Below are 13907 nucleotides of genomic sequence, written 5' to 3' on the forward strand. Positions count from 1 at the left end.
GGTTTTCACAGAACCAAACAGACAGACAACATACAATTAAATCTTTAATTAGGAGCGCTGGGTATTCTTTTGTGGGTTATTGGCTAGACAAGGCTGTGAATAAAGCATTTCAATATGTTAATACTTCTTTTTATGATGGGATTTTCCTTTTGAGCAGGCCAGTCTTGCATTATGTGGTTTTAAGGTGGGAAAATGAGGCAGACCAGTTCAGTAAGTTAAGAGCTGTATTTACTACACTTTAAAAGAAAGATTGAATAAGTATAGTCAAAGTAGGAACATTGTCAGATGTCACTGAATAACCAATACCTGCTTTTATGCTTTTTCATGGTGTTTATTTGCTCTCTTAGTGAACATTAGTCTCTTTGTATCTTAGTGAACATATTGTAAAATGATTCTTATGGTCAGCTTAAAAACATTGAAATACTACATAAACCATACATCTCAAAGCAGAGTTAAAACAGTTTAATCTTCATGTGTCTTTTATTATCTTGTGGAGATCACTGCTTAAAATAAATAATCTTCTGTAGAGGTTTATGTAGTTTATGCATAATGTTAAATTTAAATATTGTCAGTATTCATTATACACCATGAAAGCACTTCTGTGATGTAGATTACAAGTAACATATGACAAACAGCCAAATACAAAAAAATAAATAAATACAGTATATCATCAAATATGCTTGATCAAATCAGTGTTATGCAAATGTTAAAATGAAAGATAAGCATGCCAGCACATCCATCTGGAATATTGAAAAAATAGAATAAAATACACCACAGTGCAAAAGTCTTTGACATTTTGCATTGTCCTGCTCTTTTAGCTCTCTCCACTGTTCTTTGTTCAGAAACAATTCTACGGCAATCTTCTACAGACATTTTAGCCTTGTCGTCAAAATCAAAGTTTATTCTGTTTGGTTAGAGTTACAGTATGCAATACACAAAGTACCAGTTTAACTTAATGGATGTGAAGAGAATGAGGAATTTAGGACAATGAGTCAATTAGATTTGATTGATTAATGTGATGTAATGTGAAATCATATTGGCTGCTTATGTATAGTTTGTCGGGAGCTGTTGTTATTACTGTTCTGGAGTTTCTGATCATTGACAATCAACTTAATGACAGGATTCTCCCACCCAAACTAAACTGTATTATTAACAAAGCCATTGTAACAGTAGAAACTGGTGGTGGGGGCTTTGATTAAACGGTTGTTTCTCCTAACTAGCTGATATACCGTAACTCCCGATTGTGTTTAAGGCGTCCGAGTCTTTTACACAGAACTCTACATTTTGGATTGCATTTTCTAGTTCTTGTAGATGTGCTTTGTGGGGTCAATAGGTCTCCTGCCAGACTGCACGCTAATCTTCTGTTCATGAGTCATTCAGGCCCTAAGGAACGAAATGCTGCATATCACAAGAGGGAAGACAGACAAAAGTTTGGCAGCGTGTCTTCGTGGATTCAAGTCCTTTTCTCCTGAAGCAGAAGTACATGCTGCAGTGAGGCTATGTGTGCATGGTGTGTGATTGGGAAAACAGTTCCTGGGATGTGATCATTGTGCTGCCAGACAATGGAAATGTAGGAATTGCCTGGTCTGGAACAGACATTAGCCAAGAACAAGCATGAGACAGAAGCGTGCATTCATTTTTGGTTTTGTTCTACGGCCAGTGTTGTCTGTGAGGTTGTTTACAAACAGAAGCTTCAAGTTTCAGATAAACTTGTGTGTACACAGAACCTCAGCACAAGTGTAAATGACAGCAGCATGGGATTTCCTAAGTGGCATGCTTGTGTTCTCTCCACTGTGGATGTAGTAGCAAGTCACATTGACAAACAGCAGATAAGCCTGAACAAGCCCATGAGGCTCACACTTCAATTCAATATTTACCCAAGTCAACAAACCCTTGAGTGTTTCTTCCTCTCTGATCTCTTCATGAGCCTTCAGTTTGCATCATTCGTTTATCTGACAGTGCAAAAGCAAACTCTAAGAGAAGATAACATCTAGAAATTGAAGTCTTGGACATACAGACAGAAGGTTTGGAAGACTTGTAGTTTGATCATTTTCATTGCAGGAGATCTGTTGCATTGCTACAACATTTTAAGGCCACTCGCTCTGATTGCACAACAGGAAAATATCAAGAAGCCCTCCTCACTGTGCCAGAAGGCTTATTACCGATTAAGTAAAGTTTTCTTTATTTTATTTTGGTGTATCAGATTCAATCCTCAGTTTGAAAAACATTGGCTGGGGTGGCTGGGGAGCAGAGCGGTGACTCTTTGGCTAAGGATCTGTGTCTATGACTGGAAGGTTGCCGGTTCAAATCCTGTAGCCAGCAGAGGAATCCTACTCTGTTGGGACCCTAAGCAAGGCCCTTACCCCCAATTGCTCCAGGGGTGCTGTATAAATAGCTGACCCTGTGCTCTGACCCCAAGCTTTTCTCTCCCTGCCTGTATGTCCCATGGAGAGCAAGTTAGGGTATGCAAAAAGACAAATTCCTAATGCAAGAAATTGTATATGGCCATCAAAGTGATCTTATCTTATGTCTTCTGGCCTGTTAACACCCAGATACAGAGCTGGTTGCAGATCAGCACCAATTGTTCAGTGATACACCAGATATCCACTAAGATATCCAGTCTTATGTATGTATAAAAAACAGTGCAAAACAAACCACATCTTCCTTGGTTCATGGAATTTGAATCCAGAAATAGCTGTAAGACAGAATAACTGAATTGTTAAATCAGACCCTCCGTATTAGAGCTGTGGTATAACTTGGCAAAAAAGTGTGGCAAGTGGTATTTAACAACCACTATTGAAACAAATCAAACATATGGTATCACAGTGGGACAATATGCAAGTTTTATTGTTGATTGTCCTTGAGGAACAGTAAAAGCAAAGATTATCCTTATTATGCCAGTTAACTATGGTCCAAGATCAAACCAGGCAATATCAGTACAAGGCAGACACAAAGGGTTTTGAGTTACTACCTTTAAACTCTTCTTCTGGATGTATGATTTCATCTTCATAGCATTTTGCTGAATGAATGTAAGAGTGTCATTGACATACAGTCCATCTGTACAATTCATCCTCATCTCATTTTTTAAAATATTTCATTTCTTAAACAAAGGAAAACATGTAGAGCTTGTGAGTTTATGTCATTAACAAAGATAAACCCTAGAGGTCTGAACTGGACACAATGTATGAATAGATGTCAAAGTCACATAGCCTTTTGTCTCATGGCTGCAACACCTCATAGTTGAATTTAAGCACACTGCTCTCAACATGATGACGATGTTACAATGATTTCAGCGAAAATGTGCTACATAATTCCTAACAAAAGGACTCTGTGGACAATATCAAATTCTGGTTTTATTGTGAAAAGACCTAAGGAATTTATTTTCAGCATTTAAAACCATATTCTGGTGGTTCTGGACAGTCTTTCTGGGGTTATTTGGTACAGCTAAAATATCTTTCTGTGTAGAAACTGTGATTATTGAACTCAACTAATACATTTTGTTGCTAAACCTGGACTGCTTTCTCTCAACTTGCAGTAAAGTGTTTGTACAACTTAGTAATTACATTGATAAATGGAAAGCAATTATAAAGGGAAAAAGACGTCCACATAGTTTAAATGCACATAGCATTGTTTTAATTATAAAGTAAGATATATAATCACATTTAAAAGTGAGCCACAAATATGTTTGTATTTATATAATAGGTTGATGACAGAACTTTTTTTTGTACTTGCTGAAGACAATTAGTTGAGGATAATTTTAAGAAGGAGATGTATTTTACTTTGTAAAACAATATGTATATTAAAGATGAAGGTGCTCATTATGTTGAAGTGATGGTTTCTGGCCACACCTTACACCTCAGATTTCAGAAAGGAGAGAACAACTTGATTGTTAAGGGTTTTCCCTGTTTCTGCCTAAAAAAAAACCCAGCCCATCAATGTTCTTGTGCTCTTATCTTATGACAAAGGAATTCATAACACTAAAACTTAATGCCAGACGAAAATGACTCTTCAGAGACAGGTTAATTGATATTTTCCTGCTCTGAGCGTAAATACAGAGGGTTTTGGTGTCCACACATTGATTTCTCTTTCCGAGGTGATGCAACACATTATACTACTAGTGAAAAAACATGACTCCTGTTCACTGTTTTCTGCTTTATGAATGTCACAAATGTTTATTTTTTAAATAAAACTCAATTGTTAGGATATTACGTTTAAAATCAAATTTAGACAATCACACTGTAATACTTCCATGCAAGAGAGATGCAATCAAAATCAGCTGTCTTTTCATTCTGTAGGCTGGAAACATCTTTGCAAACACAAAACTATGGAAAAAAATATACTATAGATATTGTATATTACATTATTTATTCTAATTAAAATGCAACAAATGCTAGTGCTTCAATTGCATTGCCTTTTGTTATATATTCAAAGTAAATCATTAATATAACTTAAGTAATATATAATATACAATACTTTGGCTTACTTTTGTAGTTCATAATACTGGGATACAAAACTAAATAATAGAAAAAGAAATACCAGTTATCAGAAATAATTAACTTGTCATTCACACTGGGGTCATCAGTAAAGTGTGTAAAATAACCAATACATACATACAGTACTTTCTCCATTTCAGCTCAGAGCTGCACAAAGCAAGATTTACTAGGGTGATGGACTTCCGTATCTGTATCTTGATGCATTATTAGTCTGTTTGAGAGTCACCAGAAAATACATTTTAGATGGACAAATACAGAGTATGCCTTTGTCTTGTGTTAAGAATCAGTATTTGCATTCAAAAACTCTGGGTAAGAATGTAGTAAGAACACTCTGAATATTTAAATCAATAAGTTGTTTTTTGTTGTTCTTGGTGTTAGTTTTTCCTGTCTTTTAATTGTGGTGGCATTTCTAAAATTTAACAAAGTTTTCTCTGGGCTACAATAAAAACAAGATGAAGAAATTCCCTCAAATAAATGTTTTGTTTGTAGTTTTCGACTGAGTATTCTTCACATGAAATGTAAAATAATTTGCCTAGCAAGAAATGATTGAATGTAACTTTTAAATGAAATGCAAAATGGACATTTATTATTAAATGACACTGAATAATTAGCAAGACCACCTCTCACTCACAGGTCAAATTCTAAGTGTAATCATAAGTTTCCTTGCTCTAGCTAAGCCAGAGCTCATAACACACATCACACACATCAGAGCCTCTAACTAATATTGCTTCTTTCATGATATCTTGAATACCAATTAAGTTTTAAAAACTGAGGCTTTATTAAAATATATATATATACATATATCTGTAGGTGTGTGCTACAGTCATGCGTCAAATCACATATTATTCACAGAGGAATTTCAGTTTGCCCTTGTTAGGCCATAACAGCGCAACTCAGTTCCCTGACATTTTCCCTACTGGCAAAGTTAGAAGACTTGTCAGCAGGAAATGACAAACTGATAATAAGTAGAGGTAATATATTTATAAAATGATTGTCTAAGAAAATGAGTCTCGTCTTCAGTTTCAACACTGCTCGAGGCAGAACAATCTCTATCTGTACAGACACATAAAAGGTGGATGGAAATCTAACAAGCTCAGCAACTAATCCTGATATGTTTAACAAGCAACTCAATGAGAAAGATAGATAAATAATACGAGACCTTTTTGTAGATCCAATTTATGAAACATTAACTGGGGGGGCACAATGGAGTAATTAGTTGTGTCTCACATTTAATGTTACTAGACACTAGTACGCTGGATGAAAAACTTTTCTTTGCGGCCTGATTCTTTAGTCACCGGCTAATAATTTCCTATTGTGCTGTCGCACTTGTATAGGGGAGAGGGTGGTCTGAAAATCACTGGAGTAACCGTGATGTCTGGTGATGCTCGGGTACAACACAGTGTTTATGTACTCCCCAAAGTGTATCAAAGCTCAGATCCACAGAAATAAAAGAAAAGTCAAACAAAACAAGCATTAGACTGCATAAAATAAAGTATGGACAAGGGAAACAGGTGAGGCATTGTTTAGGTAGTTGAGGTAGATCGATATCTCTGCTTGCCAGCCCGGAATCCTGCCTGCACTCCTCAAGCACTGTGCTGATCATCTTACAGCCTGTAGACAGACTGTCGCCTCAACTCAACTGACAGACAACCTACTTCACCCCAGACAAGAAAAAAAAATTATACCCATCTTCATTCTTTGCAGCTCAGAGGGAAAAGTGTGAAAGATTCCAAAATTTTTAAAAGCATTTGTTTTTCTGGAATGGAGCATGACAATGAAAAGCTGTTTGTTTCAGAGGTTTGACGATGACATTAAGCATTGTTTGTTTTGTCATTCGAGAATAATCCATTACACTTTCAATACAGAGTAGGAGCTTGAGGGGGGTGGAGGAAGAAAAGCTTTATTTAAACAATTGCATGCAATCTGATTTTAGGGTAATTAGTTTCAGATACAAAAAAATATGAGAGCTCTGTCTGGATTCCTGCAGATTCATATGACACATTGTTAAAATTTCTAGCAAATCACGCAGGTGTTTAACAAATTACTTGGAGTCTGCGAACACATGACTTGAATGCATTAAAAACTTGATCTGCAGAGTTCTGATAATCACCTGAAATTTTACAGGTCACTGAATGAGCAGCTTTTCGGAAGATAAGCACACCGTAGAAAGAGGAAAGCACATTGTCAGAACTGGTGCAATGTGTTCGGAAAGTGCCTACTGGAAAATGTGAGAATTTGTCTAAGTTGTGTAAACAATCACTTACAACGTGCTATTGTTTCAAAGCGGGTTTCATTTATTAAACGAATAACAAACTAAAAAAAATAGATCCACTTTCATAAGGACAACATGAAACTCTGGGAAATTCTTTACATTTATAAAATATAGGTGACAAGTTAGGGATGAAGTGTCTGCTATTACAAAAGAGCAAGAGTTCACCATCAATAAATCTGAAAATAACATTCCAGTTTATAGGAACTACTAATTTTGATAAAAAGATTTTAGCAAATAGATGATTACTAAAGCCAATGTAATATGGGGAAGAGGAAAGGCTAATATTTACTTTTAAAGGACCAGAGTAATTAGAAGAGGTTAAAGGTTATCTGGGTTCCCTGATGCATCTCAGAGCACAAGTGCACCATTCCTCTACTGGGGAGACAATGTCAAAGCTAGATTGCAACCTTTTTCTTTCCTTTTTTGATCAGCCCTTTTTTGTAGTGGAAATGTAATTTACCTGTCAGATTCAGATCTTTTATATAATGCTCACGTTCAGTTTTACAGACAGGTATACGGACAACATGTCCCCTATAGGAACAAAATAGAAGGAGCGCCAGGAGGAGCCCTTATGTACACATCCAAGACAATGAGAGGAGAATGATCCACATTTAAGGTAATTCAATCATGCATCAGCCTTCTGTGATTTGTCCTGGGTCAGGGGACCCCATTGAAAACAAGCTGATGCCTTTCATGGGTGTGTAGTTATTTTTTTTTTTAAGAAGTGGCGCAGGGGTGTGTGGGCAGATATTCTTTAGGTTTCAGCTTGTGTTGTCATGAGGAGATCAGGGCCTGGGTGGCCACATCGCTCATTCCCCTCTACACAAGAAGTAAAAATCCTGCAGTACTCTCGTGTTGTCGATGGGTTGAAGGGATTTGGAAATGTGTTGTATTCCCCTGAGTCCCTTTATGTTTACAGCATAAACCCAGAGTTGTGAAAACAGAATACTAGATAAGCTTAAAACCTTCCATAACGGTCATGAGGACATTTGTAAACACTGTGACACTGGAACAACTTCCCCTCTGGTACACTTAACGGATTTCTTTTTATGATGCCAATGATTTATTTTAATATGAGAAGCAGTATAAATCGTCAGCTTTTATGTGTCTAATTATTTATTGTTTTTGTGCTGGCTATGTTGACACAATTTTGGCTCCTGGAAACTGACTTTTTTCACATATTGGACATAGTCACGTAAGTCAGCAGGCTCAAAACAGATGGAATATGTTTGTTTTGTTATCTTGTGACAAACCAGTATAAATTCACTTGGTGTCAAACATTTTGGTTGAGGTTCATTAATATATACATAACATTACATATATGTTAACAATAGGATATACAGTATACTGTATGTTGTTGTTGTTGTTGTTGTTAATAGTATTAACAACACTTTTTCTAAAGTCTGTCGTCGTCTTCTGAACAAAAAAACAGTCTACTGAAAACTGAAAAGTGTAACCGAAAAGTTGTTATAAACGTAATTTTTCCAAGATGGGAAAGCTTGTGAAATCGTAACTAAACTACACTCTTTGGTTAAAATATAAATCATTCACGGAAAAAAATCAAAAGGTTGTCCCACAAACAGTGAATTATGCTGGTCTCAGAGTGCTGGCACATAATTAGTGTACTGTGCCGTGATATGACATGATAATCTTTCATGTCTAGGTTAAATGCACACCTTCTTGGTGGATCTGTAAAATAGCTGTTAAGCCCTTAGGTTTAAGTCTATGTAAAATACCCTTGAAAAGTTAAAGAATACCACTTGGTTTAGCATGAGATTTCAAGCTCGTGTTCACTATGCTTATGTTAAACCCGCACTTGCAATCCGATGTTTTGAACCTTATGGATTTAGTTATCAGACCAACTAAAAAAAAATTAAATCTTCGATTCGCTGATCCGTTCCCGAACTTTCAGCATCCTCGCAAACCCTGTCCTGACAGTTCCACGCAGCGTGCAGCCGGTCCACACAGAATATCACTCCAAGAGGACTCGCCGTGAGTAACACACTCGTGGTGCGTAAAACAAAACTTCTGCAGAACTAAAGACTTGTAGGAGGGAGTGTGTATGCGCCATTTTTAGGACAGAGGAGGTGGAGATTCGGGAAGAAAGGATCAGGCAGATAATAAATTACTCAATGACTATTTTTATCAAGATTAGATTATTACCTTCCAAACAACCACTTTCGATCCCGGTGTTCGTACCCGATCCCACACGTAACACAGTATAGATGCTCTATTTCTGTAATCTCAGTGTGCTGTTCTATTTTAAAGATGCACTATTGATTAGTTTGAAAGTATAATTTATCCCTTGTCTGCCAGCTCCTATTAGAACTTAATTCTTATTAACGCGCGGTGTTGAGATATAAATTGCACAATCCTGTACATGCTTGTAGACGAGCATTTAAGAGGAATCATTGCACTTAGACTAGTTAAAAAAGCACAACCGGAAGAAACTGAGGGTATGTTCGAAAAATAATCTAAACTATTACATGTCTTTTGGTATAGTACGCATTTCTTTTAGTTTTAGTATAAAACTAACCTGTAACCAAATGTTCCATTATATATGTTAACTCACACAGTAAAAATGTGAACCACGTGGATATTTCGTTTTCACTGTATTTCATCTATAAATCTGAAACATATTATCTCATATAATACGGTAACTGCCACTATGGGTGATGTTTTTATAATTGATTTGAAAATCTAAAAATGTGTATTTGGAACAAATAATATTAACGATTATGATGGTAATTCTAATGTCGTAAAACGGCCAGTTACGTCATGATACAGGTGAATTGAAAAAGTGGCTGAAATTGAAATTATTTGTTAATGGATTTTAATAATATTCAAAGGGTCGCATAATAATGAAGTATGTTGGTTTGAGGCACCGGGTTGATATTCATTAAAAATAATTGTTTGCTCTGTTTTTCCGCTGTTGTTAAAGCTACTACTACCAGGCTCCCAATCATATGACTGCAACTGATGTTTTCAGGCCTTGGTCTCCAGGAGCAACATGTGCTTGGGTGATACAAGCGCGGACACCCCAAGCCTCTTAACTTTCGGACTCTGTTGCACAGATCTCCAGGACAGCTTCCTGCCGCTCTCTGCCTCGATTTGGCTGGCTTCCCCTGCTACACGCGCGCCTCTCCCTTCCTTCGTGAAATAAAGCAATTCCGCACCACGTCTGTCATAATATGGTTTTAATGCCTTCATTCATCATCTTGCCCCGCCGCTTGAGTAATGGCACGGGCAGCTTACAGCCACGGGCCTGCCCTGGCATAGAGTTTATTTTCGCCTCCTGAGGACGGACTTGAAAACTTCTTTGCATGCGCGCCTGCGATTCGCGTTGAAGATACATCATCAAACTTCTTTTCCCCGCTGATCTCCAGCCTAAAAGGCAATTTAGTCTAAATTTCTGCATCACGTTCAGATGAAGAGGGCCCTCTTCATGGTCTTGGGGCTCAGTCAATAGCTGAGCGTAAAAAAAGCTCTCTCCTCTTTCCGAGGGTCACTGGTTGCTGTAAACAAGGGTTCTCCTTTCAGCGAAGATGAATGAGTTGCACTGAACTGTCTGTCCGCGCAGGGATATAGCATTATTATTATTGAGCCTTCATTGTGTAATGAATACCTACGAATGTACAATATCTCCTGCTCATGGTTATTAAGACCAAGCGGGATGTGCTAATATCTTTTGCGTTATTTTGATCTAAGAGGGGTTGTAAGTTGCCCACATATCTGCTTTTAAACTGTTTCTAATAACGTTTACGCACTATCAGCAGCTGATAAAGCAACAGCGCTGCTCATGTCTCGAACCCTTGGAGAACATCTTTGGCGATCGCGAATAGAGAGATTCGTTTTGTCTTTAGATACGTTAAAAAATAAATACATCGGCTGACTTCAACACCTCGGCTCACGCCTCCATCCTTAAACATAAATCATCACCATTCTAGGCATCAGAAGGGTTTGTAGATTCAAATTTTACTACGAGTGGAGAAATATATATATATACAATTAGTCAATCTTTGATGTGGACCGATAAATCTCTTCGAGTGTGGTTGTTCAAAAGATCAAATTAACTATTTTAATATTTCCTCTTAAAAAAAGGTCTTCATCAGCTTTAAGAGGCAGATAAAAACCAAAATAGGACAAATGAATATACTTCATTGCAGAGCCTCAGAAATATTAATTGCACGTTTATATTATGCAGGATAGTTAGAATATATTTTTTTTTTAAATAAAATTGCACTTCTTTCATCTGAGAGCCGCTTCCGCCTATCAGTCGTCCTCGGGCTGTTTCAGTGATCTTAAAGACAATTTACATTTCAGTTATGTTTTGTAATACAGCAAAGGTACGTGAAAGAATTTTACAGCGTGTCTCCCTCCGACTTCAGGAAAACTTTCCGGAGCGGGTGTCTATTTTGTGATCTATTTTGTCCCAAGACAGACACGCACGCGAATAAATAATGCTTGTTTCAAGTGAGCATCTTTTAACGTTTGTGAAGCCAGTTTCAAATACATTTTTAATAAATTTCTAGCGAACCTTAACCTTCTATCTAGAGAAGAATAGATTTATCTTAAACGTGAGCCTAAATGTTTAATAGACTTAGTAGTCTATTTTAATAGTTGTCTTTTTAGAATATGTTAATTCCATCTTTACGCTAATCAGTTTCACACTCAGTTTAAAAGTGATGTTTTGTCTAAGGTCTGTCAGACGGTGCTGCACCTGGGTGCCTACTTTATATACCTGCTAAATCTGACGTCAGAATACTATTAATTCGTGAAACACTTTTATTATTATTATTAAGGTATAATCAATTAAATTAGTAAACTACATAAATGAAACACGTGAAAAGATATTTGAAAAGCAAACATTTCTTACTGTCGTGAGCTAGCATCATAGGATATTCCATGTATAACCCCTTATTATAAAGAATTATAAAGGCAAGATAAAAAAAAAACGTATTATTGTCCGACCAGAACGGATAAAACACATCCAGATTCCAAGTTAGAATTCCACAGCAGTAGTATTCATGCTATTGCGGAACACGCCAGATATTCCAACAGATTCAAAATTCAGTTCTAGCAAATAACGTTCTATTATCATCGCGTTTACAATTGTGCCCTTGGTGTATAATCGTGAAAACTGATATGAATATCCACCGCGCGCACTTGTTTATATATCATGAAATCGTGTCAAACAAGGACAGACCATGGACCAAGGTAGGCTACATCAACGAGTCCAAAAAGTTCGTATGTAGCCAAATTCCCAAAACACAAGTATTCGCCAAAGACTCGGTCATATTTCATTAAACATGGGCTTTCTTTTTATATTTAAATCTTTTCTGTTAAAATATTATTATTATATCGGAATGATGAATCTATTTTTAAACAGCGTCCTTTTTTCTAATTGGAATATATTGAATTCCAACATTTTTGCGGAGACGAGTTTTTCCAATTACTGAGAGGTCTGGAAAAAACCCGAGGATTTTCACTATAGCAGTGGCATGTGCCGCGCTGGTTTCTACTGAAGGGGTAAACTAAGAAAAACACACGGATAAGCTTTAACCGGTGAATAATAGTTATGTAATGAGTTGGGACAGAGTGGTTTAAAATGCGAAGACTGTTGCATTCTGAAGTTTTAAAACATGGACACATTATAGGAAAGACACGTGATAAAGTGCTGCAACAGCACAACTTACCAGGTACGGGCCAATGAGAGTCATCATTCTAAATCTCACCCTGCTCATATATAAATATCAACACGAATTCCTTTCTGCTGTGATAAAAACAAAACAAAAAAACAATATTGCACGACTTACACCATATCAATGTCTTCTTATCAACAGATCAAGAAAAAAATAACGCGTTAACTTCGCCTGCGTTCACGCACCAATGCGGCCTCGCACATCACCTTTGTGGTCCGCTGGATGGCTGGCTAAACCAGAAACTAAAAATAAAGATCACACTCACTCGAAGAAAATATTGTTATTTTTGTATAATTGGGACAATTGGACTCCCGCGTGTAAGATCTGTGGTTTTAAGGAAAGCCAAAGTAAATTGGAATGACACCACTTTGCACTTTAACAATCCGATTTCGTCAGGGTACAAGTTGTTTGTTTAACCCGACAGCTCGGCGCACCCAGTCGCACTCATTAAAACGATTATTCACGACCTGTCGAGTGTTTTCTAGTTCATTCACACGAAACCCCTTAGCTCAAGCCTAGCCCGGGACTACTACGAATCCGTAAGAGAGGGGAAGCGCCGCGCTTTGCTTAGTAGCCTGTTGCTTCGAGCAAAAGTGAATGAAATGAACTTCCAAAAACAAACCACTTACTCAGTGTCACATTTCACCAGAGCACAGCCACATATAAACACATAGAATGTGCACGTGTGTTTGAGATTTAGCCAATTAGGGTGTTTTTTTATCAAAGGTTGCGGGCACCATTTCCACAAGCATGTCGCGGTTAAACGGTCAATTATAAATGCAGACTGAAATGTGCACACCTTTCAGATAGATTTCTGGAAAGACTGGAACATGAAGGGAACAGTTACCTATAACGACAGGCTAACGGTCGTTCCATGTAGATTTGCTCATCACGTCCCTGAATTCACCGCAACAAATTGTGTTTTGCCGAATAAAATATTTACGCCACTGTCGGTCGGTATATATTATATTGTGGTGATTACTGTGAATGCCTATTTGTATTATCGTAGATCTATGTAAAACGGTCGGGAAGCAAATGTATTGTAACCGCTCTCGGTCTCCGCAAGTTCTTCTTTGGTGTGCATCAGGAATCAGTACCTCAAGTACAGTAACTACATTAAATACAAACTCTTGGGCAACTGGAAAAAAAAATCTGCTCTATTGAAATTATTGGTGATTTTAGAATTTTACATTTGCAATATATGGGTGAGCAGCGACAGAACGGCTATACTACTACAAGTGTTGAAATGCCTGTGAAATAAACGTTTTACGCTGATCCTCTTCACGACACCGACGGAAGCACGGACGCTATAATTACTATTTTAGTCAATCGCGTATTTCCTTCGGGGAAGAAGCTGATTGGATAGAAATGCCCGCTGCAATGTCTGAAATATTTCAAACTAAATGCGCTTGATAAATCTCATTTTGTTAATAATAATTC

The sequence above is a fragment of the Lepisosteus platostomus genome, chromosome 10 (assembly GCF_059453375.1).
Source record: "Lepisosteus platostomus isolate fLepPlt1 chromosome 10, fLepPlt1.hap1, whole genome shotgun sequence".
In the NCBI taxonomy this organism is placed as follows: Eukaryota; Metazoa; Chordata; class Actinopteri; order Semionotiformes; family Lepisosteidae; genus Lepisosteus; species Lepisosteus platostomus.